The following is an 8,444-nucleotide window of genomic DNA, read 5'->3' on the forward strand; positions in this document are numbered from 1 at the left end:
TTAAGATATTTTTGAAAGTGTTGAAAAAGTTTGTAACTTTTCTAAATTTCTTTATAGATAGATGTAAATTCTGAAATAGAATTTACAAGATTTCTCATTTTATAATTTTCAAAGAAAACTTAAAAAAATTTCGAGAAATTAAGATATTTCTTTTAAAGAAATCTTTATAAATTTAAAATATAGAATTGTTAAAAATATTATTAGAATCTTTTTGAGAGTTTTCAAAACGTTAATTTCGGATTCAGAAAACCGACAACATATTTTTGTCGAGTATCGATATTAGTAAGTTGTAATGATCGCTATAGCTATCCATAAAAAAATAAAGCGATGATGTAGATCTTTTTTTGCATATATTCATGATACAAAGATGATATGAATCAAAGATACAATTTAAAATTGATTAATTTTGTTTTAGAATATTATATTATATTTATGTAACTTATGCCAATTGTATTAATTAAAAACAGTTCTAATTATAAGCTCGAAGTAAGCTATGACTCTGTTTAATTTGTTTAGAAAAATTTACGAGCATTTTCATTCTAATAAATTATCGAATTTATTAATAAATTATTAATTAATAAATTATCAATTTTGATTCCTGGATTGTAATTTCTTTTCTCGATTCTTGCAGAGAGTTAATGATTTTTGTATTTCAGGAAGAATTTTAAACAGATTTTCAAAGGGTACGGGCAGCATGGATGAGTAGCTGCCTAAATTGATGTTGGAGGCGATCCAGAAGTTTGGCGTAATATGTGATTAGAATTATATAGAGTTATTTGACACCATAAAGCAATATTACGAAAATTAAATTAACTCATGATTTATTTTACAGACGAGTGTCGATTTATATTGCACCTCGATTTTATATTTAAATCGTATTATGAAAAAACTAAGAAAGAAAAAATAATATAAATAAAACTGATTTAGGAAATTATAAATTTAAAACGATGTAATATTATTAATAATGTAGTCACTATTATTTAAATTACGTAATTTGCAAAAGACAATCGTAAAAATTTTATTTTCGCATTTATAGAATTCGTTTTTAACTGATTTTTGGATAGAAACAAGCCAAAAATATACGAATTATGCGTTTACAATTTTTTAATTAACTAAACGGTTAACAAATCATGATTTTGTTAGTAATATTAAATAAAGCGCAATAGTTAGTTTCTGAGAAATAAGAGAATATCGCTTTAGGAGACTTATGACAGTATCGGCGACTTTTCTTTATATTTATATTAATCGCTTCATCTTCCATCATATATTACAAAAAAGACATGAAACATCGTATTAAGTTCATTATATCTTGATGTATTATTAGCTATTTTTTATCGTTTTACAATCCATCCATATATATATATAAATATAGGACGGTTTCTGCGATATCTTGTGTGTATTTAATATATCTGAATTTCTACAGTAATTTAAAAATAGAAGGCAAAGAACAATTATCCGAAATCAAATTTTATTTACAGTATATTGCATAAATCTTTTACTTTACGAAAATAATATGCTATGATAGCGTATACATGTAAGTACATAAAATTGTGTGTATACATATATATAAAATATATATATATATAATACATATATATAAAAATATTTTGAGAATAAAAATAAAAAATAATAGTAAAATTAACATAATGTTTTATGTTTACATTAATTAAATTATATTAATAAGAATATTTGTACTTACTTTTACATTATAAAGAGCATTATATTGTACACATATTTTCAATAGATCAAATATTTTATAAAAGTTATCAATTTCAACTTAAGTTAAGTCACTACGTGCCATTAGAAGTCATGTAAATAAACAGCATTCAGTAAGCACGTACTTAGTATTAAGACAATATGTTGCTAGTATGGTTACATTTGTGCCTTATAATAATAGAGTAAAAGCATTAAAAGCGAATCAAGTACTAGTTCCGGATCACATTTTACATTTAAATAATTATAGTATTTTCTTATATATGAAATAATGAATATCATAAAATTCTTTAGCATTTGTTTAGCATTTTATTTCTTTTTCAATCAGTGTCAATTATTTTTTTATTTATTAGCTATAGCATCTTATCTTTAATTAATAAATGTGAGGTATAAACTGGAATTTATACCTATAAAAATTTATTTAAAATGTAATATAATATATATGTGTATAAGAATTGCCTTATGACTATTACATGAGGTAGTAAAAGCATTAGATTTCATGAAAAAAGTTAATATCATGTTCAATTGAAATTCAAAAAGGCATTTGGTGAACTGATTCGCAATTAACATATGGAGTCTAATTGTAGATAATTGTCATTACTCCATTTAATCAAAATTAAAACGTATAAAACAGTATAAATAATAAACAGTATAAATAATAAAAGCGTCCTTAATGTAATCTTTATGATCAATCTTTATGATCATGACATTACTACATTAAATATTTAATTAATTTGATATTCTTCTGAATAAAAATATGAATTTTTCTCTCAAGAGCGATACACATCTAATGTGCTTTAATCTATGTATTTAAATAAATAAAAATTAGAACGCGAAAAGAAAGGCAATCTAATCTAGATTATCTATATCGATTCTGTTGTTCACTACTTGCTGATTAAACGGCATATAAATATGTTATACCACAGTGTATATATCATATAGTGTAATACACAAAGTTCCTAAAGGAACTGCAAAAACTATTTCTGAAAACCTTATAAAAAACCTTATAAAAAATATTAAAACGTGTTTGTGAATTGTGCAGCAAAAATTAATTCAATTAAAATATACTAGCCAACGACTCAGAAACTATGACAGAGACACTAGAAAGAGCGCTGGCACCATTATTGACTTTTGGCTCATTCTTCAGTTTAGGCGTGTTCGAATATCCTCGTAGACAATCTAGGACATATCTCTCTTATTTATATGCTTTGGCCAAATGGAGTTCTCTTACGTACTTTTATTACTATCCACTATACATCAGACATTTGCAGACATATGATATATACCCCCTAGATTTCGTACCATTGGCCACCGTTATATCAATTGTTATTAGCTTCTATCGTTTTAAGGTAAAAATTTTAAAATGTACTCCCGGTCCTTATAATAATATTAAATTTATGTCTTCTTTATTCTCTTCGCCACATCCTTTTTTAATATTGCTTATCTTTTCTTTAATAATATTTTTAATTGAAAGCATTAAATTCACAATTATAAGCAAATACAAAATTATAAAAAGTTTTTATAAAAAGCTTTCGATACCTTCAATCTTCATGACCTATTTTTAGTCGAACTCAAGCTATGCAATCTATCCCATTCGGCCTACTTACTAATCTGCTTCCTTCAACTCGCACGCAGTAAGTCCTCATATATAATCTTTTTCCTCTTTTTTCATTTCCTCATGCCGTTGTCTCGGAATTATCCCGGAATTATACCAATCATTTTTGAACCCTTATTTTTTAATATTTTTATCTTTGATTTGACTAATATTGGCCTGTCTTCCAAGATCTTTATGTTCGTAGAACATAGACGACGTAATTCTTTTCAAATCCTTTCAACCATTTGATGCTTTAACAGCCTATTCCGCTTTAAATAAAGATCTAAGATCTATTGCCCGATGGTTATAATAATTCGCTGCATCTAAATTTTTCTAAATCAACCTTGCTAATTGTTAATTCCTCAATATTATTATAGCATATTCAATCCTTCGAAATTTCTCTTAATTCCGTTCCAATTCTTCCTCTATTAAAATTCTTAGTGTTCAGATCTTCAACTCTTCATGGACATTTGAGTCACACGCGGCCGACAAGTGTCGGCTGCTTACGCCGTCAACGTCTTCTTCATCCCCTTCTCCATATCCTTTCCTGCTCTCAAAAACATTCTTATTTCTCAATTTTACTCGTTATTTCGTTATTTGATTATACCGATGTCGTCTATATTCCGACTCTTAATCAACAACTTCTTAACCGTGTACAGCGTATCCAAAATACTTGTCTCCGTTTCTTCTATTGCGTCCATAAACGACGATATATTTCTATATTACGAAAGATCTAGCTAGCTTAGAATGTGAAAATGCTTTATTCTCCACCTAAGTTGTCTCATTTTTTTTTCTTGCTCCTCTATATCTGCGCCTCTTGGAGTTGAACTCTGAGCTTCATTTTCCACTTTTAACTCCTTTGTCATCAGGTACCAAGATTATCCTTCCCCATTCATCATTCAAGTTCCATATCGCTTTTTCCTTAGTCAAATATTTTAATTCTGTTTCTATATTAATAAAAATTAATCTCCCTCTTTGTCCTTCTTCTGCTGCCTCGCGTTTCATAGTGTCACTCACAGTATTTAACCCTTACCTTACAAGTTATAATTTGGTTCTCATCCATACAAACATGGATCACTAGAATCCGTTCGTTTTTTTGCCTATTCAGAATTCTGATTTAAAAAATCTTTAAAAATTCACCAACATACTTTTAATTTTGCAAAATAAACATTAGAACTTCATTTTGGAAAATAATAAAATGTAATATAATTTATAATTATTGAAAGACTCAGAGAAACTTGCACGAACAGGAATCGCTAGTGACTCATACTTGTACGGTAAGAGTTGTAATGGAAGAGATAATATGATGTGCTCTATTTACAAGCATCTCTCTTTAAATCTTCGCCGTCTCTTCCCAGACGGAAGAATTTCTATGCCAAAGTACACAAAAAATTATTTGTAATTAAGCAAAAAACTATTCTTAAATACGTGGTTTGGAACACGAAAGTATTTTGGCGTAGAATTCTACTCCTATGTCAAAATAAGCCGATTCATGCTTTTATACACCAGATAACGCTAGACAATACCGAACTACGGCAAACAATGTTAGAAAATATGCTTGAAAGTACGCTTGCTATGCTAAAAACTATAATGCTAAGTACGCGAATGAATCATGGAAATAATTTGGCGTAGAATTCTACTCCTATGCTAAAGATTTAACGCCTTCCTACGCGAAACTATATCTTAACCGTACTTTTACACTGTACTGTTTAAAGTAACATGATAGTATCTTGAACTTATTTGGCATGAATTCAAGATACACGTACTGATGGAATTGTGATGGAATTAGAATTTCATCGTAGCATGATTTAATATTAAAACCCAATTTTGAGAGCTCATTTCACATGCGAAATGTTGGGTCCGTATATATTTTCCCAAGTAATTCTTATTTACGATTTTATACATCTCCATCGTGGCCCTCTATCGGCGGATGAGTAAAAGTAATTCATGTAAAATGGCGTAGAATGGCTTACTTTGCTACAAATGGAAAAAAGAAATTACAAATGGAAATTAAAAGGTAAATATTATATTTTGGCATAGAAATAGGAAACGATTTTTTCGTGCAAACGCGTAGCTTTGCGTAAATAGATAATTATTTCTTTCTCAACTATTGTAGTGTGATTCTGCGTAGAATGGCATACTTACAAAAAAATGACAGCTAATTTAGAAGAGTTCGATGTAAAAAGGCATAGTTCAGGATTCATTGCGCATACTTTGGCGTACTCTCTATGTCTATATCCAAGTACGTATTTTACATCTTTCGCGTAGCTTAGTTATTTTTTTGTTTATCAACGCGATTCTATGCCACACTTGTAGAAGTAGAAGGCCGTACTTTTTATCGTACTTTGGCATAGAAATTTTTTCGCAAAGGTTTCTATGGATGTCACGTTAGAGACAAAAGCTACCAACTGCGAAACCAACTGGGGCGATAATTATAGTTTTTATTTTAAAAACAAACTATCTTAAATAATGTCTTAAGGTGCTAATATAGTCCTCGGATTGACTTATGACACCTTAAAATTATACTTAAGACAGTCTTAAGTGCAAGAATCGAATATGAATAGTGACCTGTTTCGCAACGTGAAATTAAATTTTCCTTGTTTAACATACTTTAGTTTTCTTTTTCTATAGAAAGAAAACCTAAGATGCATTATGACGTGTGTCAAACAAGGAAAGAAGCTTTGTCTTTTAAACGAAACTCATAGAAAGGAACAGAAATTTAGAGAGAGACGTTTGCAAACTCTGCACACCATGTTATCCCTTCCACCATAATTAAGAGAGACTGATGTAAATGATATGTGTAAGATGCGCGTATTTATGTGTGCATGTGTGTGTGTATGATTTTAACTATTGCTTCATTATTTATTGAATTGCTGTCTTACAAGGAAGGTTAGGCAATTCAAAAATTCTGAAAATTCTAAAATATTGTGTGCAAATAGATTAGTAGGTCCCTGGCACGAAATGTTTTTTGTTCGTGCGGAATTATTATTGATATAATATCTTTTTTTTTCAAATAAATTACAACTGGCTGCTCTATCAAAAGCTAAATGAGCAATATTTTATAAAAATAACAATTTCTTTATTCATACTTTTTTTTAATTAAAATTTTGTACATTTCTTTATGTATATATCATAAAAATATTTAACTGATTTTAGGATTGACACATTGTTATTATTACTATTACTGTTGTTGTTATGGTTGTTGTTATACTGATATTGTTATTGTTGTTATAAAAGTTCATATTTTAATAGTTGCTGCTATACTGATATTGTATTGAATTGTATTGTATTTATATTACGCTATCTCGCGAAGCCAATATGAGACGAATATCTACGGAACGCGTATACATAGGCATAGTTGAAAAATGATTTTTTGGAACATAACTATAATATACATCGTTTGTTTTCAGCGTCAAATGCTCTTTGATTTGCGTTATAAAAATTAAAAACATTTTTTGAATAGAGGTACAGATAGGGGTATAAAATAAATAAATAATAAAAAAATTTTTTTTTATTGTAATCCTAAAGTACTCTTAAAACCATTTAAATTTCATTCCGGAAATTTTTTCTCTTATAGTTTCGATGATATTCGCTTCAAAAGAAAAAAAAAACCAATTTTATTCAAAAGTGCATTTCACCTCCTAAAATTGTGATTCTGCACGATCATATGTGTTATAGATGAACTACTTTACTTCTACACAAAATGAACTACTTTACTTCTACACAAAAAGTTTCAGAATTTTTTGAATTTACGAGTTGCCTAGTCTTGTGTTAGTCTTTTGTTAGTTTCGCTTTGTAATAGCAGTTTACGCCTATATAACTATTTGCAAGTTACTTTAATCTATTGTATTATATTTTATGTTCATGTCTATTACTCTGTTAATACGTAATCGTTTTCATAGAATAATAAACTAAATTAAATTAAAAAAAAAAGTTTGGACAGATCATCATATTTTAATGCTTATTTTATTATAATATAACTCTTTATCTGTCACATTCTGTATATTGCAATAACAATTTTTACTGTACAATTTTTAATTTAAATATAAAATTATAATAATTTTTTTCTGTGTCGCATATTCGATAAATATGACTTTTTTTAAAGGAATTGAAAATGTGCTTACGTGAACTTACTATAGTAGACGACACGTTAGAAGCTCTCGGAGCGCCAAAGGAATACCAAAAGCTACGTTACTGAATAATTCGAATAATAATCATGGATTGTATATGTGGATTGTATATGTTTTTTATCAAGTAACATATTCTAATTTTACTACTTTTTTTTTATATAATTATGATATAAACTTCATCTGGTTTTTTTTTCGACGATTATTGGATTTCTATTGGATTATCCGTTATATGTCATTATCTTAAATGCTCTGATTTCTGTAACTATTCTTGGGTTAGTATTACATACATGTGTATATACTTTGTGAGCTATTTTTATTGACATTATACGTCAAAATGTTTATAGTGTGAAATACATGTAAATCTTTTGATAACATAATAAATGGAAATGACTTTGACAACATACTAATCAGCTATACCTCTGCAATGGAACAGGTTTCCATATCCAAAGCATCGAAAAACTTAAATGAATTTCAAAAAATTCATATAAAAAGTCCGTATAAAAGTTTCATCTTTGTACTCGAAGTGTGCATGCAAATATTTTTTTGGGACGGCCCCGGAGACGCAACTGTATCAAATAGCAAGAAATAAAACTTATTTCTGCTGTGAAATTTTTACGCTCTTCCCATGATTCGCCTTTGATGCATTAATGTCTATAAAAGGATAAGCATGATCGACGTAACTTCTTAATTTCAAATTGGAATATGACGAAATGACGTGATGTGATGTTTGGAATTCACTGTTATAGATTTTCAACGATTTTTGCGCGTTTTGGTTAAGGAAATATTAAGTATAAAGTTTTTGCAAAAAGTGATTGGAATTAGAAATTTACATTTTTCGTTTAAAAATGAATGTTAAGGTGTATGAATAAATGTATCAGTGACCGGACGTGTCTGGATATTAACATAAAGTTAATTTATATGATTATCTAAGGATGCTCCGCATATAATAAGGGGTACACATCAAAATCAGACAATATCGAATATCCATCATCAAATACTTTTTGAAT

Source organism: Atta colombica, unplaced genomic scaffold (assembly GCF_001594045.1).
Source record: "Atta colombica isolate Treedump-2 unplaced genomic scaffold, Acol1.0 scaffold123, whole genome shotgun sequence".
Classification (NCBI taxonomy): domain Eukaryota; kingdom Metazoa; phylum Arthropoda; class Insecta; order Hymenoptera; family Formicidae; genus Atta; species Atta colombica.